General features: G+C 48.1%; 1 pseudogene; it reads right to left on the bottom strand.

The window, feature by feature from the left end:
- Positions 1-432: 432 nt before the first annotated feature.
- On the bottom strand, positions 433-18519 carry LOC146079836 (polymerase delta-interacting protein 3 pseudogene; annotated as a pseudogene).
- Between the last annotated feature and the right edge of the window lie 1002 nt (positions 18520-19521).

Genomic DNA, 19521 nt, shown 5'->3' on the forward strand with positions numbered 1-19521 from the left:
TCCCCACAGATTATCAATTAATCACTGCTGGACTCCGCAATCACAGGTCCCTCTGTAGTCTCTGGAGGCAATTGCTGGTCTTCATTCAAGAATTAATAATTTCTTTTGATGAATATCGTCTTCTCCACATTTGGTGGAAGCTACCTTCAACACCGCTCGCTGACCAGGTTCCTCGCTGCACTAAAAACTCTGTTGGAGTACACACTGGAGGGGGGGACAACTCAGGTAAAATAGAGCCAGTTTGTACAGGGGCTTCCGAACTGCTTTTTTTCCCTGCCAGTACAGGTAAGGACTGTCTAACATGTCTACTTGGATGCTGTCAGCAAAGTAATCCTCCACCACAGTGATGTGAAGGTCCGCCATGATGGGAAAGCCTGGCATCGCAACCACCAACACCCTTTGAAATCCTTGGGGATTTGTGATAAAATGTCTCTAGGATGGTGTGTTTGTTTGCAGTTGCTCCTGAGCTTTGGTGCAGTGGAACTGAACTTGTGTCGCCATGGAAAGTTGTGATGGCTGCAGGTGGCTACAAAAAGATGCATTTATCTTTTTGATGTCCTTCTCTTGGGGCCTGAAATGTTCAGAAACAGGATACAAATGGTGCTTGAAGACAAAAGCATTCTAAAGGTGGTCCATAACTGTCACTGGCTGGGGGATGTCTTGACCCACCAATATGGGGTGATTTTTAGCAATGTCTTTGATACACAGGTAGGAGATGTATATCTGTTCTTCATGGAAACTGGGGGCTTCCTTCCTATTCGTACGTGTTCACATAAGGAATGTTTGACTCGACATCTCAACATGCCATCTTCACAAGTTTCATTCCTGACTTACAAGCAAACTTTAATAAAGGATAACCCCAATATATGGCTTGATCGTCCAATGTCTCCACATTTGCTGAAAATATTGGCTCTGGAAGTCTTACACCTCTTGGCTCTGTGCCTAGCAATGTTGGATGCCATGTTAGCTAATTTTACATTATTAGTATATATATATATATATATATATATACTTTTGGTTTGCAGGATGGCACTCTAAATAGAAAAAAATCCCGGTGCCAGGAACATAAAGTTTTAGAACATGAAAACACTTACCCCCCTTGGTTGTAGAAGGATAGGAACCGGCACACGGGTGGAAGGTGAAGAAAAGTTGATTTATTGTACAAACATGATTGCACACAACGACAGCTGTACACCTGACAGCTGTTTCAAACCTCTGATGAAAACCGTTTATTTCGGTTGAAACAGCTGTCACAGCTGTCAGGTGTACAGCTGTCATTGTGTGTAATCATGTTTGTACAATAAATCAACTTTTCTTCACCATCCACGCGTGTGCCGGTTCCTATCCTTCTACAACCAAGGGGGGTAAGTGCTTTATATATATATATATATATATATATATATATATATATATATAATTTAAATACACATAGCCAAGGAGCAGCAGATGATTTTGGCAGCACTGAGATCTGCTCTGAGCTTCCAAAAAAACTTCAGCAACTTTCTGTTTTACAGCAAATTAGGCAAAAGGAAGCAATACACAAATACATTGTCAATGACCAAGGAATTCTTACCCGGGTGGAAAAGAGAAGCCAATGAATGGAACGGCTGCACTGACAGGGGTGGATTGGGATGAAAAACCAGCCGGGGAATTTTATAAAAGCAGCCCTTCAAAAGGGGTGGGGTCAATGAAAGGGGTGGAGTCTTTTAAAGAGGGGAAGGCAGGGTAACCCTTATCAAAAGCAAGAGCTCCCTCCCACCTTGTACCACACACTCCTTGACTGAACTGGAGCTAAAAAAAAGGCACTGCAGCATCTGGCTCCTGGCATAGACTCTTCCCTTGGGAGATGTGAGCGTGAGAGGATGCACAGGGGAGACATAAGAGGGCGAGACATGAGAGGAGAAGGAACAGGGGGAGACGTGAAATGTGGAGGATCAGGAGTAGAGGTGAAAGGAGGAATGGGGGAGACATGAAAGGAGGAGGAACAGGGGGAGACATGAAAGGATGAGGAACAGGGAGACGAGACAGAGGGAGATAAATGGGGAGAGGAAAGAGCAACAGGGAGAGATGTAAGAGTAATAGGGGGAGATGTGAGAGGAACGGGGAGACGTGGGAGGATCTCTGTATTATCTGATTAATATGTAGTTATTTTCTCACTCAGTGTGCAATTGGGATACAAACTGTTTTTTTTCCTAACCAGTTTTACCCCTCCCTTTTGGCACCTGAATGACACACCTCTGATTGAGCAGCTTACCAACAAAAGTGTGTGCAGTTGAGAGGCATAGATGGGTCAGCATTAGGAGGGATTGCTGACACCTGAGTGCCATTGGAGAAGCCAGGGGTATCTCCAGGTAAGCTGGCTCTCAGACGTTATAAGCCATTATCATGTGGCCTTACACTGGGCTATTAAGCCCAGACATATATGTTATTGCTTATGGGATGGGTTTGGGAATGTGGTGCCCCCTGTGTTGGTAGGGCTGGTCTGCTCCAGGTTAGCACACCCTAACACTTTATTAACTCTTATTTTTCCTATCACATTGTATATATTTTGTATTTTAATCCCACCTTCACTTCCCTACATAGCACTTATGTGCTTCTTATTAACCCTTACTAATTTTCATTTGTGTGCTGCCCTGGAGTACTCAGCCTGTGTCGGCATGTTTGGGGCCCACACCCCAGACCCACACCCAGTATTAGGGACCCCCAGTGACAGAGAGGCCTTGACGTACGGCCTGGGAGCTTAGCCCTATATCTGCAGATATATGCAACCAAGATCTCTGTATTATCTGATTAATATGTAGTTATTTTCTCATTCAGTGTGCAATTGGGATACAAACTGTTTTTTTTCCTAACCAGATTTACCCCTCCCTTTTGGCACCTGAATGACACATCTATGATTGAGCAGCTTACCAACAAAAGTGTTGTAACCCTTATTAAAAGCAAGAGCTCCCTCCCACCTTGTACCACACACTCCAGGACTGAACTGGAGCTAAAAAGAGGCACTGCAGCATCTGGCTCCTGGCATAGACTCTTCCCTTGGGAGATGTGAGCGTGAGAGGATGCACAGGGGAGACATAAGAGGGCGAGACATGAGAGGAGAAGGAACAGGGGGAGACGTGAAATGTGGAGGATCAGGAGTAGAGGTGAAAGGAGGAATGGGGGAAACATAAAAGGAGGAGGAACAGGGGGAGACATGAAAGGATGAGGAACAGGGAGACGAGACAGAGGGAGATAAATGGGGAGAGGAAAGAGCAACAGGGAGAGATGTAAGAGTAATAGGGGGAGATGTGAGAGGAACGGGGAGATGTGGGAGGAGAGGAACAGGGGTAGACGTGAGAGGAGGAAAGGAACGGGGAGACGTGGGAGGAGAGGAACAGGGGTAGACGTGAGAGGAGGAGAGGAACGGGGAGACGTGGGAGGAGAGGAACAGGGGTAGACGTGAGAGGAGGAGAGGAACGGGGAGACGTGGGAGGAGAGGAACAGGGGTAGACGTGAGAGGAGGAGAGGAACGGGGAGACGTGGGAGGAGAGGAACAAGGGTAGACATGAGAGGAGGAGAGGAACGGGGAGACGTGGGAGGAGAGGAACAGGGAGACGTGAGAGAGGAGGAGAAACAGGTATATGAAAGAGTGAGAGGAACAGGGGGAGATGTGAGAGGAGGAGGGGAACAGGTGGAGATTTACGAGAGGGAGAGAAATGGGCAGACATGAGAGGAGAGGAACAGGAGGGAAACTTGAAAGGAGGAGGAACAGGGGGAGACATGAAAGGAGGAGGAACAGGGGGAGATGAGAGAGGAGGAGGAATAGGGGGCAACTTGAGAGGGAGAACAGGATACATGAGAGGAATATATATTTGTACCACCGCTTCCAACCACACAGAGCCAGGCTGCGCTGCATCATATATTAATTATTAGTTTAATGTTATGTATCTCTCATCTGCAGTCACCTCAATTTGCAGTTGTGCTGTCCAGGTGCTGCCCATGCTGTTGCTGATGATCCCCAGCCACGTAAAAAAACTCCTGCGTTGCCTGTTGGGTAGATCCAGCCATAGCCAATTTGATGACCTAGGCAAAATTTTGGCTGCTGCCCCCTAGCCCTGCTGCTAGTTTCACCTATGTTTCAACACCCTTCTCGACTTAGGGTTAGACTGTGGGGTGGGAGCAGTGCCAGATTAAGAGGGAGGTAAGTATCCCAGGGCCCTACTCTTGATCCCACCGGCAAGAGCTGCTGCACAGGGATGACTCTGCCCATATTTAGGCTCCACCACCAGCGGCAGGACTTAAAATTGTCATGGAGAGGGGGTAGAACTCACTTTCCCATGTTCACATTACACAGCACATAGTGACCCATTTTCACATTGCACAGCACGTAGTGACCAATATTGACATTACACAGTGCGTAGTGACCCATAGTCACATTACACAGTGCGTAGTGACCCATAGTCACATTACACAGTGCGTAGTGACCCATAGTCACATTACACAGCACAAAGTGACCCATATTCACATTACACAGTGCGTAGTGACCCATAGTCACATTACACAGCACGTAGTGACCCATAGTCACATTACACAGCGCGCAGTGACCCATAGTCACATTACACTGGAGGTAGTGGCCCATAATCGCATTACACAGCACATAGGGATCCATATTCACATTACACAGCACGTAGTGACCCATATTCACATTACACAGCGCACAGTGACCCATAGTCACATTACACAGCACATAGTGACCAATATTGACATTACACAGTGCGCAGTGACCCATAGTCACATTACACAGTGCGCAGTGACCCATAGTCACATTACACTGGAGGTAGTGGCCCATAATCGCATTACACAGCACGTAGTGACCCATAGTCACATTACACAGCACGCAGTGACCCATATTCACATTACACAGCACGCAGTGACCCATATTCACATTACACAGCACGTAGTGACCCATAGTCACATTACACAGCACATAGTGACCAATATTGACATTACACAGCGCGCAGTGACCCATAGTCACATTACACAGTGCGCAGTGACCCATAGTCACATTACACAGCACATAGTGACCAATATTGACATTACACAGCACGCAGTGACCCATAGTCACATTACACAGTGCGCAGTGACCCATAGTCACATTACACAGCGCGCTGTGACCCATAGTCACATTACACAGCACGCAGTGACCCATAGTCACATTACACAGCACGTAGTGACCCATAGTCACATTACACAGCGCGCAGTGACCCATATTCACATTACACAGGACATGTTTCATCTGCCCCATCTGCAGTGCAGCATGGTATTGGCCATATTGAGAACAAATTTGTCCTGCGTACAAGTCTAAATTAGGTCAGACCAATTCAGTCCTGATCACTGGGCTGCTAATTTTCAGAGACCTGCGATCAGGTATAGACCGGCCGCCAGAGTGAAAACCCACCCCGTGCAAGCCTGCAAATTGCTCACTATCAAATGATGTTCCCAGTGTGGGCAGTCTGTGCGTAGCCCGGGACTTACTCAGCGACTGATCGGGGGCGGAGCTGACATCACATGACTACCCCTCACACACCTGGCCACGCCTGCATTATCCCTGACACTCCCAGATAACAGCCGCTCACCATGTAATGATTCCCCAGTGTGTGCAGTGTGTGTGTAGCCCAGGACTTACTCAGCGGCTGTGATAGAATCAGGCTGATCGGGGGCGGAGCTGATTTCACATGACTTCCCCTCACACACCTGGCCACGCCTGCGTATTACCTGACACTCCCAGATAACAGCCGCTCACCATGTAATGATTCCCCAGTGTGTGCAGTGTGTGCGTAGCCGAGGACTTACTCAGCGGCTGTGATAGAATCAGGCTGATCAGGGGCGGAGCTGACATCACATGACTACCCCTCACACACCTGGCCACGCCTGCGTATTACCTGACACTCCCAGATAACAGCCGCTCACCATGTAATGATTCCCCAGTGTGTGCAGTCTGTGTGTAGCCCAGGACTTACTCAGCGGCTGTGATAGAATCAGGATGATCGGGGGCGGAGCTGACATCACATGACTACCCCTCACACACCTGGCCACGCCTGCGTATCACCTGACACTCCCAGATAACAGCCGTGCACCATGTAATGATTCCCCAGTGTGTGCAGCCCAGGACCTACTCAGCCGGTGTGATAGAATCAGGCTGATCGGGGGCGGAGCTGATGTCACATGACTTCCCCTAACACACCTGGCCCCGCCTGCATTATCCCTGACACTCGCAGATAACAGCCGCTCCCCATGTAATGAGCAGCTGTTATCTGGGAGTTACTCAGCAGCTGCAATAGAATCAGGCTGATCGGGGCGGAGCTGATGTCACATGACTTCCCCTCACACGCCTGGCCACGCCTGCGTATTACCTGACACTCCCAGATAACAGCCGCTCACCATGTAATGATTCCCCAGTGTGTGCAGTGTGTGCGTAGCCCAGGGCTTACTCAGCGGCTGTGATAGATTCAGGCTGATTGGGGGCGGAGCTGATGTCACATGACTTCCCCTCACACACCTGGCCACGCCTGCGTATTACCTGACACTCCCAGATAACAGCGGCTCACCATGTAATGATTCCCCAGTGTGTGCAGTCTGTGCGTAGCCTAGGACTTACTCAGCAGCTGTGATAGAATCAGGCTGATCAGGGGCGGAGCTGATGTCACATGACTAAACCACCTGGGCACACCTGTGTCTTCCCTGACACTCCCAGAAAACGTCCGGTTACCACCCCCAAAGCCGTCTTCCTGTCAATGAACTTGCGAACGGCCAGTGATTAAAAAATAGTAGCAAGATTTTATCACAGGACGGCATCGCGCCTGCGCACTAAGATCCACAAGCATGCGCAGTCTATCGATAATCGCCCAGCCTGCAAATTTGCAGCTGTGCGATCAGGTCTGAATCAGACCCACAGACATATGAACATAACACCACATTACGAATGTCAACATTTGCTACCACACCTGCGGAGATAATATCTGATTTGCTTTTCATTATTTTATTCGCACGAACGTTTCCCAGCAGGTGATAATTATCCCCTTCTCGATTCCTCCTACTCACAATTATTCATGTATAGGATATGAAGGAGCCGCAGAGCGAGGCGTCAGATTACTTCCAATGCTTACAATATGGAATATGTATTGTTTGTGCCCATTGTTCCTGCTCAGTCACATTCATTTACACTCAATTACACACCTGTTATACTCAGATAGATGAGACTGCGCACTGATATATAGATGTACGGTATCATGTACATTGGTTCACAGGATGACACTTATATTGCTTCATTTTACCTCAATACTGTATCGTAAATCGGTGCATGCTTCCACAGCATGGGCCTAATTCATCATGGGTCGCTAATCGCCACATTCTCACATCGAGCTATTATAGAACGACCGCTCGTGTGTTCCGTATGGAATGCGCATGAGCGCGGGTGAAAATCGACTGAAAATGCGTATGGGTCGTAAATGATAGTGGCAGGTGGTTGAGTGACAGACAGGAAGTCAGCATTTGGGGGTGGTTGGTGGTAGAGATGTGCGGGCTCGGATTTCAGAGATCCGAGCCCCCACGGACGTCATCATTCCGAGCCCGGTTCCGAGCAGCGCTCGGAGATTCCCGCCTGACTCGGTCCGTCCGCGTGATTAGAACGTCATCTCCCGGCGTCGGATTTCGCAAGGCTTTATAAGCAGCTGCCGCGCCCCGCCATCTTCACTCCAGTCAAGTAGTGGGTTGGGAGAGGGTGTGTTGGTGCTGCTGCTGGGGCTTAAACTTGAGCTTGACCTTGAGCTTTTGCAATCGCTGGTGCTGTCTCTCAGTGCTGCTGTGTAGTAGTCTAACTGTGTACTTGTAGTACTACTGTCTCCTCTGTGCGGTCTACCTCTGGTGTGCTGTGCTGCCTGTAATTGATTATTTTATTAGCTGGGGCTGTCTCCCTCAGTGCTGCTGTGTACTCTGTTCTCAGCTTAGGACAACAGTCTAACTGTGTACTTGTACAGTACTACTGTCTCCTCTGTGCGGTCTACCTCTGGTGACCTGTGCTGTAATTAATTATTTTATTTGTTAGGGCTGTCTCCCTCAGTGCTGCTGTGTACTATGTTCTCCTCTGCTTAGGAGAACAGTCTAACTGTGTACCTGCCTGTAGTACTACTGTCTCCTCTGTGCTGGGGCATACCTCTGGTGCTGTGCTGTGCCATTTATTATATATATAATTATTAATTATATTAAATATAAATATATATAGTCCACTGGTGCTGCACTGCTGCCTGCACTGAATCTGCCAGTCTGGCGGTCTGTGGTCTGTGGCTCACTGGCTAATAAATAATTAAATACTGCCTGCCTAATAAATAATTAAATACTGCCGTATATCTCTACCTTTGTGGTCTGGGGCTCACTGGCTATACTGCCGTATGTACTGTCTGGTCTGGGGCTCACTGGCTAATAAATAATTAAATACTGCCGTATATCTCTACCTTTGTGGTCTGGGGCTCACTGGCTATACTGCCGTATGTACCGTCTGGTCTGGGGCTCACTGGCTAATAAATAATTAAATACTGCCTGCATAATAAATAATTAAATACTGCCGTATATCTCTACCTTTGTGGTCTGGGGCTCACTGGCTATACTGCCGTATGTACCGTCTGGTCTGGGGCTCACTGGCTAATAAATAATTAAATACTGCCGTATATCTCTACCTTTGTGGTCTGGGGCTCACTGGCTATACTGCCGTATGTACCGTCTGGTCTGGGGCTCACTGGCTAATAAATAATTAAATACTGCCATATATCTCTACCTTTGTGGTCTGGGGCTCACTGGCTATACTGCCGTATGTACCGTCTGGTCTGGGGCTCACTGGCTAATAAATAATTAAATACTGCCGTATATCTCTACCTTTGTGGTCTGGGGCTCACTGGCTATACTGCCGTATGTACTGTCTGGTCTGGGGCTCACTGGCTAATAAATAATTAAATACTGCCGTATATCTCTACCTTTGTGGTCTGGGGCTCACTGGCTATACTGCCGTATGTACTGTCTGGTCTGGGGCTCACTGGCTAATAAATAATTAAATACTGCCTGCCTAATAAATAATTAAATACTGCCGTATATCTCTACCTTTGTGGTCTGGGGCTCACTGGCTATACTGCCGTATGTACCGTCTGGTCTGGGGCTCTCTGCCTAATACTGCCGTACCTGTGTGGTGTGTGGCTCACTGCCCAATACTGCCGTATCTACCCTCTGGTCTGGGGCTCTCTGCCTAATACTGCCGTACCTGTGTGGTGTGTGGCTCACTGCCCAATACTGCCGTATCTACCCTCTGGTCTGGGGCTCACTGCCTAAATACTGCCGTATATCATTATCTACCTGTCTGGTCTGGGGCTCTCTGCCTAATACTGCCGTACCTGTGTGGTGTGTGGCTCACTGCCCAATACTGCCGTATCTACCCTCTGGTCTGGGGCTCACTGCCTAAATACTGCCGTATATCATTATCTACCTGTCTGGTCTGGGGCTCTCTGCCTAATACTGCCGTACCTGTCTGGTGTGTGGCTCACTGCCCAATACTGCCGTATCTACCCTCTGGTCTGGGGCTCACTGCCTAAATACTGCCGTATATCATTATCTACCTGTCTGATCTGGGGCTCTCTGCCTAATACTGCCGTACCTGTCTGGTGTGTGGCTCACTGCCCAATACTGCCGTATCTACCCTCTGGTCTGGGGCTCACTGCCTAAATACTGCCGTATATCATTATCTACCTGTCTGGTCTGGGGCTCTCTGCCTAATACTGCCGTACCTGTCTGGTGTGTGGCTCACTGCCCAATACTGCCGTATCTACCCTCTGGTCTGGGGCTCACTGCCTAAATACTGCCGTATATCATTATCTACCTGTCTGGTCTGGGGCTCTCTGCCTAATACTGCCGTACCTGTGTGGTGTGTGTGGCTCACTGCCCAATACTGCCGTATCTACCCTCTGGTCTGGGGCTCACTGCCTAAATACTGCCGTATATCATTATCTACCTGTCTGGTCTGGGGCTCTCTGCCTAATACTGCCGTACCTGTCTGGTGTGTGGCTCACTGCCCAATACTGCCGTATCTACCCTCTGGTCTGGGGCTCACTGCCTAAATACTGCCGTGTATCATTATCTACCTGTCTGGTCTGGGGCTCTCTGCCTAATACTGCCGTACCTGTGTGGTGTGTGGCTCACTGCCCAATACTGCCGTATCTACCCTCTGGTCTGGGGCTCACTGCCTAAATACTGCCGTATATCATTATCTACCTGTCTGGTCTGGGGCTCTCTGCCTAATACTGCCGTACCTGTCTGGTGTGTGGCTCACTGCCCAATACTGCTGTATCTACCCTCTGGTCTGGGGCTCACTGCCTAAATACTGCCGTATATCATTATCTACCTGTCTGGTCTGGGGCTCTCTGCCTAATACTGCCGTACCTGTCTGGTGTGTGGCTCACTGCCCAATACTGCCGTATCTACCCTCTGGTCTGGGGCTCACTGCCTAAATACTGCCGTATATCATTATCTACCTGTCTGGTCTGGGGCTCTCTGCCTAATACTGCCGTACCTGTCTGGTGTGTGGCTCACTGCCCAATACTGCCGTATCTACCCTCTGGTCTGGGGCTCACTGCCTAAATACTGCCGTATACCATTATCTACCTGTCTGGTCTGGGGCTCTCTGCCTAATACTGCCGTACCTGTCTGGTGTGTGGCTCACTGCCTAATACTGCTGTATCTGTATAACTGCCTGCTGGTGCATACTCACTGACATATATATAATTGCACTCCAGTGGTTCTGTTCTGTGACATAACTCCACAATAATAATGGAGATCCAAAATATGGAGGTTAACAAACAAAGGAAAGATGAAGATGCACTTCCTCATAGTTCTGAAGCTGCTGCCACTAGTCATGACATAGACGATGAAATGCCAACAACGTCGTCTGCCACGGCCGATGCCCAGTGTGAAAGCAGAGGGCATGTACAATTGAAACCAAACTTCCGTAAAAGGAATAAAATTATGAAATGTAAATCGTTGGAAGAGAAACTTAAACTTGGCAATAGGCCATTTACGACACGGAGTGGCAAGGAACGGCTAAGGCCATGGCCTAACTTCATGACTAGTGGTGCAGCTTCAGATGACGAGGAAAGTCCTCCTCCGCTCTCCCCGCCCAATAGGAAATCAAAGAGAGTTAGGCTGACACCGACTCAAAAAAGTCTGAAAAAATTTCAGAAAAAAAAACAAAAATTCAGAAAATAAATCTGGAAAAAACTCATCCTTCTAAAGACATATCCCAAATCCCCACGGAGAGTCCGAGGGTGGCGGTGGTTGTGATGCCGGACCTTCCCATCACTGTACGTGAAGAGGTGGCTCCTTCCACCATTTGCAGTATGCCCTCTGCATATGCTGGAAGGATCACCCACAGTCTAGTTCCAGATTTTATTAGTGAAGGTGATGTTGTACACCAGGAGGAGGATATTGATGTAGCTGGCACTGAGGAGGAAGTTGTCGAGGAGGATGGAGACTTGGTTTGCTTAAATGACGCACCAGGGGGGAATGAGGCACCTGTGGGGGAAAAAATTGTTGTCCATGGGATGAAAAAGCCCATCGTCATGCCTGGACAAAGGACCAATAAATCCACCTCTGCGGTCTGGAATTTTTTTTATCCGCATCCGGACAACAAAAGTATTGCCATTTGTAGCTTATGTAAAACTCCAATAAGCAGGGGTAAGGATCTTGCCCACCTAGGGACAACCTCCCTTCAGCGTCACCTAAAGACGCGTCATGGTTCAGTGTTTAGTCCAGAAAGTGCGGCTAGCAGTCCAGCGACACCTAAATCACTTGGTCCTCCTTTTGGAGCCAAATGCCTGAAAAGCACACCACCAACTCCCTCCTCGACAAATTCCTCCTCGATCCGGATAGGGGGGAGTCCTGCAGTCCATCTCACCTGCATGAATGACTCCATAGATTCCTCCGGAGGATCCTGCAGCACTACGCCTTCTACTACTACTACTGCCGCTGCTGCTGCTGCTCCTGGAAGTCAGTCATCATCCCAGAGGGGAAGTCAGTCATCATCCCAGAGGGGAAGTCGTAAGACCGCTACGTCTTTCACTAAGCAATTGACCGTCCAACAGTCATTTTCCATGAGGATGAAATACGACAGCAGTCATCCTATGGCAAAGCGGATAACTGCGGCCTTGACAGCTATGTTGGTGTTAGACGTGCGTCCGGTGTCTGCCATCAATGGAGTGAGATTTAAACGGTTGATGCAGGTATTGTGTCCCCGGTACCAAATCCCGTCTAGATTCCACTTCACTAGGCAGGCGATACCCGCGATGTACAGGGAGGTCAGAAAAAGTGTCCTCAGTGCCCTGAAAAATGCGGCTGTACCCACTGTACACTTAACTACAGACATGTGGACAAGTGGATCAGGGCAAACTAAGGACTATATGACTGTGACAGCCCACTGGGTAGATGCATCGCCTTCCGCAGCAGCAGCAGCAGCATCTCCTGCATGCCAGCTCCTTCTTAGGCAGGCTACGCTGTGTATCACCGGTTTCAAGAAGAGGCACAACGCCGACAACCTCTTAGAGAAACTGAGGGAAATCATCTCCCTGTGGCTTACCCCCCTTAGACTCTCCTGGGGATTTGTGGTGTCGGACAACGCCAGTAACATTGTGCGGGCATTAAACATGGGCAATTTCCAGCACGTGCCATGTTTTGCCCACACAATAAATTTGGTGATGCAGCATTTCATAAAAAATGACAGGAGTGTGCAGGAGATGCTTGTGGTGGCACGCAAAATTTGCGGACACTTTCGGCATTCTGCCACAGCCTGCCGAAGGCTGGAGCGGGAGCAAAAACTCCGCAACCTGCCCTGCCATCAGCTGAAACAAGAGGTAGTGACGCGCTGGAACTCCACCCTCTATATGCTGCAGAGGATGGAGGAGCAGCAAAAGGCCATTCAAGCCTACACAGCCACCTACGACATAGGCAGAGGAGCGGGGCTGCACCTGACTCAAGCGCAGTGGAGGCTGATTTCCGTGTTGTGCAAGGTTCTCCAGCCGTTTGAAGTAGCCACACGTGAAGTCAGTTCCGACACTGCCTGCATTAGTCAGGTGATTCCCCTGATCAGGCTGTTACAAAAGCAGCTGGAGAAAGTGAAGGAGGAGCTAAAGCGGAGCGATTCCGCAAAGCATGTCGCTATTGTGGATGAAGCCCTCCATACGCTTTGCCAGGATACGAGGGTGGTCAGTCTGTTAAAGTCACAGGAATACATTTTGGCCACAGTGCTCGATCCTCGGTTTAAAGCGTATGTTGTGTCTCTGTTTCCGGCGGACACAAGTCTACAAAGGTGCAAAGACCTGCTGGTCAGGAGATTGTCATCTGAAGGGGACCGTGACACGGCCCCAGCTCCTCCTTCATTTTCTCCCCCACCTGTGCCTGTGAGGAAACAGCTGCGATTTCCCACACAACCCGCTGGAGGGGATGCAGGGCAGGCAGGAGGGAGTTTGGACATCTGGTCTGGACTCAAGGACCTGCCAACGATTGCTGACATGTCTACTGTCGGTGCATTGAATGCTGTCAACATTGAAAAAATGGTGGATGATTACTTTGGTGACAGCATCCAAGTAGACATGTCAGACAGTCCTTACCTGTACTGGCAGGAAAAAAAGGCAGTTTGGAAACCCCTGTACAAACTGGCTCTATTTTACCTGAGTTGTCCCCCCTCCAGTGTGTACTCCGAAAGAGTATTCAGTGCAGCGGGGAACCTGGTCAGTGAGCGGCGAAGGATGTTGCTCCCGAAAAATGTTGAGAAAATGATGTTTATAAAAATGAATTATCACTTATTCAATGAAGACCAGGAATTGCCTCCAGAGATTATAACTGGACCTGTGATTGTGGAGTCCAGCGGGGACGAATTGATAATCTCTGAGAATGAGGAAGTACACACTGAAGGGGGCGAGGAATCAGAGGAGGAGGAGGATGATGATGATGATGAGTGACGATGACATCTTGTTACTGTAGAGCCAGTTTATACAGGGAGATATTATGAATTGGTTTATTTTTTGTGGGGGCCCAAACAAACCAATCATTTCAGCCACAGTTTTGTAGGCCCTGTCGCTGAAATGTTTGGTTTGTTAAAGTGTGCATGTCCTATTTTCGCAACATAAGGGTGGGTGGGAGGGCCCAAGGACAATTCCATCTTGCATCACCATTCATTATTCCTACTGCTGAGAGTCATTCATATGTGGGACTTGTCTTTTCAATGCATACAACTGTTTGCATTCCACTTGATTGCTGCACCTTCATGGGTGAGAATGTGATCTCCCTGACCTGGGGGACTCAGGGCTGTTGCAGGAAGGCTCAATTACACTTCTATTTGGGCGGCTACACTTTTTTTTACCTGTCTGGTCTGGTGCCCACTGCTGAGAGTCATTTTTAATGAGGGTATTGTCTTTCAAATGCATATAGCTGTTTGCATTCCACCTCATTGCTGCACCTTCATGGGTGAGAATGTGATCTCCCTGACCTGGAGGAGTCAGGGCTGTTGCCAGAAGGCTCAATTACACTTCTTTTTGGGCGGCTACACTTTTTTTTACCTGTCTGGTCTGGTGCCCACTGCTGACAGTCATTTTTAATGAGGGTATTGTCTTTCAAATGCATATAGCTGTTTGCATTCCACCTCATTGCTGCACCTTCATGGGTGAGAATGTGATCTCCCTGACCTGGGGGACTCAGGGCTGTTGCAGGAAGGCTCAATTACACTTCTATTTGGGCGGCTACACTTTTTTTTACTTGTCTGGTCTGGTGCCCACTGCTGAGAGTCATTTTTAATGAGGGTATTGTCTTTCAAATGCATATAGCTGTTTGCATTCCACCTCATTGCTGCACCTTCATGGGTGAGAATGTGATCTCCCTGACCTGGAGGAGTCAGGGCTGTTGCCGGAAGGCTCAATTACACTTCTTTTTGGGCGGCTACACTTTTTTTTACCTGTCTGGTCTGGTGCCCACTGCTGACAGTCATTTTTAATGCACATCAGGGTCAGGATCAGGCACATCATAATTAATAATCAATCAATCATAATCATAATCAATCAATCATAATCAATCAATCTATCATAATCAATCAATCATAATCAGGATCAAGCCTGGGCGGCTGCAATTAAAGTTCTTTGTGGGCGGCTAAAGTTTTTTTTAGTTTTCCAGTTACTGCAGTTTTATACATAGCTTGGTTGAAGACTTGTCAGTGCAATTTTCTTTTACAATATCCTTTATCTTTGCATGGACTTTGTGTATTTGGTTAGCATTCTGAGGTGTACACTGACTGCCTTCACCTTGAGCACGATCAGTTTCTGAAGCGGCAAAAATCCTTTTGTTTTGAAGATAGTCACTTTCTTTTCCGTTAGTTGTACAGGCTGACCTACTAACAGACACAGTTGCTTCGGAACAAGTTGTTGGAAATTTTTTAGGAGATAAAGCTGTACAAACCTTCTGGCCCCCCTTTTCAATTTTTAATTGATTTGCAAACATTTTGTAGTATTTGTCATATGTGCATAGCCTTTTAGAGAGAACTGCTTTTTCCTCATCAGATAACCTTTGTAATGATTTGACCTTCGCATCTCTCTCCTTTTTATTTAATGACAAGAACGATGAATACTTCTTTAATTTCTTCATCAACTGTTCTTTATTCATGAAATGGTCCGATAAAGCCTTTCCTCAAAACTTAAGTAAAGTTATGTTTCCTTGATAATACTTTCACAGCTCACAAAATTCTCATCACTGGCTTCCTTTTCTTTGCCACTTGATACCTTGTTTTCACAATAAAGATTGGTTTCTTTTTGATGACCAGTTGGGTACAATTACACATCTTTTTGGGCGGCTAAACTTTTTTGGGGGAGGCTGCATTTAAACTTCTTTGGGGGCGGCTGCAATTAAACTTCTTTGGGGCACAGGGGCACTCGGGGTATCCTGTAGTGGGCTGCCACACATTTTTTTAAATATGGATCTTTCAGCACAGAGACCAACTGCACATCAGGGTCAGGATCAGCCAGGTTGTTAAACGTGGTTTCGACCATGAATCAATCACATCATAAAATTAATTAATAATCAATCAATCATAACCAGAATCAAGCCAGATAGGGGTCTTGTTAAATATTAAACTGACCAAAACAGATACACACACAACTAGTACTGCCTCATCTACCTGTCTGGTCTGGTGCCCACTGCTGAGAGGCAATTAAACTTCTTTGGGGGCCGCTGCAATTACACTTCTTTGGGGGGCACAGGGGGTATCCTGTAGTGGGCTGCCACACATTTTTTTTAAATATGGCTATCCACAGATTGTTCAGCCTGCCATTTGAGATTGGGATCTTTTATCACAGAGACCAACTGCACATCAGGGTCAGGATCAGCCAGGTTGTTAAACGGGGTTTCGACCATGAATCAATCACATCAAAAAAATAATTAATAATCAATCAATCATAACCAGAATCAAGCCAGATAGGGGTCTTGTTAAATATTAAACTGACCAAAACAGATACACACACAACTAGTACTGCCTCATCTACCTGTCTGGTCTGGTGCCCACTGCTGAGAGTCATTCGTATGAGGGACTTGTCTTTTAAATGCATACAACTGTTTGCATTCCAGTTGATTGCTGCACCAATCGCCCACTGCTGGTTGCAGCTCTCACCCTGCATTAATTTGGGAGTCTGCCACTGCAGTCTTTTTTTTTGGAGCCTTGAAACTTTTCGGGATGCTGTACTAGCCGACACCTTTATGTGGACTCTGGTCTGTCTTGTATCCAGCACAGTGGTCTCGTGTGCAAGAGATTGTTCTCTGTCCTCTTTTGGATTTGTGTCACCATCACCATCTTCATGGGTGAGAATGTGATCTCCCTGACCTGGGGAGTCAGGGCTGGGGCAGGAAGGCTGCAATTACACTTCTTTTTGGGCGGCTGCAATTACACTTCTTTTTGGGCGGCTGCAATTAAACTTCTTTGGGGGCGCCTGCAATTACACTTCTTTTTGGGCGGCTGCAATTACACTTCTTTTTGGGAGGCTAAATTTTTTTTATCCTCCTTTTTTAATCCTCCTTATCTGCACAGCCGGGTCCATCAGTTACTGCCACTGCTGCAACCAATGCTAGTGATGGTTACGCATGCCCTATGGCATCACCACGGGCAGCAAAGTTTTCCAGCGCTGCATGGAGCAACAGTTCGCTGGCTTTCCATTTGACATCATCGCTATCAGCATCCTCCTTATCTGCACAGCCGGGTCCATCAGTTACTGCTAGAGATGTGCGGGCTCGGATTTCAGAGATCCGAGCCCCCACGGATGTCATCATTCCGAGCCCGATTCCGAGCAGCGCTCGGAGATTCCCACCTGACTCGGGTCCGTCCGCGTGATTAGAACATCATCTCCTGGCGCCGGATTTCGCGAGGCTTTATAAGCGGCTGACGCGCCCGCCATCTTCACTCCAGTCAAGTAGTGGGTTGGGAGAGGGTGTGTTGGTGCTACTGCTGGGGCTTAAACTTGAGCTTGACCTTGAGCGCAATATTTTGCAATTATTTACCGTCATTTTCGTTCCTTCTAGGGGGCTGAAAACAGACTCTGTTGGAGGTGGTACGGCTGGTAGGGCCTCCTTTGTAACAAGAGTACGTGACATATTGGTCAGCGTTTTAGTCCGTAGTAAAGGTACTGTTGGGGCAGGCGGTGTAGCACTGGGAGCAGAGTACGTATCATTCTGTACAACTTTAGTGAAAGGTAATGTTTGGCCAAGTGAAAATTGGTTGCCCAATGTTCCTGGTCTTTTCTGTAAAGTATTTGCAGCTGTGAATTTCATCTGTTTGGAAGGGATGGGAGCAAGTTCCATCTCATCATCATCATCATAGTCATCATCCTGAGATGAGACCTGTTTAACAGGCTGGTGGTTGACCACATTTATTCGCATTCCCTTGACAGAGTTATTCAGACCTGAAATGGTCTTGTGTTGTGGAATCTGGATGGTTTTTGTGAGGTTTATTGCCGATGAACCTTGTGCCATAGGTGATTTAGCAGCTACTGTTGGAGCACTCCTCTTAAAGTAATCTTTTCACGAGCGTCCATCACTTTGATAGGCTTGTCTCCTGCCATGATCTGTTGCTTTCTCGAATTCAGCATTTCACGGGCGTCCTGCACTTTACCCCTTATGCGGAAGCGAGCATCTTTGGCCACCAACTTTTCACGGGCATCTTTTATCCCTAGTTTTTGGCGTGCATCAGTCACACCAATTTTCTGACGAGCATCAAATGTTCTCTGAAAACTGGTGGCAAGTGGACGATTGTTCACAGATGGTTGGAGTCTGGATCTCACGTTTCCTATACCTCCCCTGTTACTGACCCTGCGGTACATCCCGGTGCCCACGGACATTCCCCGTTTCCTGATCAGTTCATCCAGCGACACGTCGGCCATATTCCTCCAACCACACAGCTGCTATATCTAATTTGATAAAAACAAAAATAATACTTGTGCTGTGTGGGACTGTAAAAAAGAATTCCATGCTGCTTGTGCACTGACGTCTGCCACTGAGTGCCACGGCCAAGCAGTACCTAATAAGAAAATTAATTATTATAAATTCTGCTGGTGCACAATACTAGTATTGCTGACGTATCTACCTGTCTTGTGCCTAGTACTACTGTCTTATCTACCTGTCTGGTGCCTAGTACTGCCATATCTACCGTCTGGTCTGGGGCTCACTGCCTAATACTGCCGTATCTACCTGTCTGATCTGGGGCTCACTGCCTAATACTGCTGTACCTGTCTGGTCAGGGGCTCACTGCCTAATTTTTTTTGGAGCCTTGAGACTTTTAGGGATGCTGTACTAGCCGACACCTTTAGGTGGACTCTGGTCTGTCTTGTATCAAGCACAGTGGCCTCATGTGCATGAGATTGTTCTCTGTCCTCTTTTAAAATTGTGTCACCATCACCATCTTCATGGGTGAGAATGTGATCTCCCTGACTTGGGGGAGTCAGGGCTGGGGCAGGAAGGGTACAGGCTGAGTGGGGGTAGGGCACCCTTGTACTCTGCTGCTTTTGCCGGCTCCGGCCGGTAGCGTCTCCCTGGTGTCACGGCTGGCACTCTGCAGGGCCTCCCTCTTGCCTTCCTCATGATGCTGGCTGCTGGCTCTCTCTGTGTGCGCTGCTGTCCATCACCGCCGGGTCTCCTGCACGGAAACGCTGCCCGGCTCTCTCCTCTCTAGCGGGTCTCACTTCTGCACGCTTCCAGGCTGCGCACTCTGCTGCTCTCCTCTCTGTGGATCTTTAGGGTGCCCAGCCTGTCTTCTCTCTCTAAGCACGTGTCATCCTCTCTCACGCTGCTGCAAACCCTCCTCCGTCACGCTGCACAGTTTCATTTCACCTCTGACCTCTCCTTTTGCGCTCCTGTGACAGTGCCCCTGTAACGGTGTGGTGTAAGATGGTACCTGAATCTGGAGCTGATTACGGCGGCAGCTTCTGG

Source organism: Crinia signifera, chromosome 5 (assembly GCF_055691185.1).
Source record: "Crinia signifera chromosome 5, ASM5569118v1, whole genome shotgun sequence".
Lineage (NCBI taxonomy): Eukaryota > Metazoa > Chordata > Amphibia > Anura > Myobatrachidae > Crinia > Crinia signifera.